The sequence below is a fragment of the Arachis duranensis genome, chromosome 10 (genome assembly GCF_000817695.3).
Source record: "Arachis duranensis cultivar V14167 chromosome 10, aradu.V14167.gnm2.J7QH, whole genome shotgun sequence".
NCBI lineage: Eukaryota > Viridiplantae > Streptophyta > Magnoliopsida > Fabales > Fabaceae > Arachis > Arachis duranensis.
In genome coordinates, this window is record NC_029781.3 from 94,871,134 (window position 1) to 94,871,917 (window position 784).

Consider the following 784-nt stretch of genomic DNA (forward strand, 5'->3'; position numbering starts at 1 on the left):
ATATAGAGAGAGAGAGAGAGAGAGAGGTGAATGCTATCATACCCTCTCTAGAATAAAGGATAAATTATCCTGTAATATATATAGTGTTTATAATTACAATTAAATTAAATATTAACCATAATAATTAGGTATATGTTCTCTACTTTTCTTTCTCTCTCTTGTGATTATTTAAATTTATTTTAGCACCACCAGTTTATGGTGGTGGTGGTGGCTGTCACCGCCGGAGAAATCTCTTTGCGATGAACTGACAAACCCATCAACAAGGTGCATATGTATTAAGCTCGTTACACGTGGCAACATTTGTGCTATCGAGGTACGCAGCATCTCTGCTACATAGGCACAACTCATTTCCAACCTCAACGTACACCCACTGCGCCTCCTCCATCCTCTTCTGTATGGTGATAACATTCTCGAAGTTCACTATTCGCAAAACTTTTGTCCCATGAAAGTGATTAAATTCTTGTGCATAATTGTCACCTCATCTTGCAAATCCTATTGTCTGCAATTGAATTTAATTTGATCTCTACCTCATCGACAATAATGTCTTTAATCTCTTGAGGATCTAAATCTACCATTCCTTGAAACTTGTATTTGGCATCATCAACAACAATATCTTTAACTGTATTTATGACTTGAGGATCTAAAAAATTTTTTTAAATATCTTTATGACTTCTATCATCACGGATCATAAAATTTTCTTTATCTTCAAATACATTAATTACATTTGTAAAAATTTCTTCTACTTCATAAAATCCATCTGATAAATCACTTTTAATATATATAT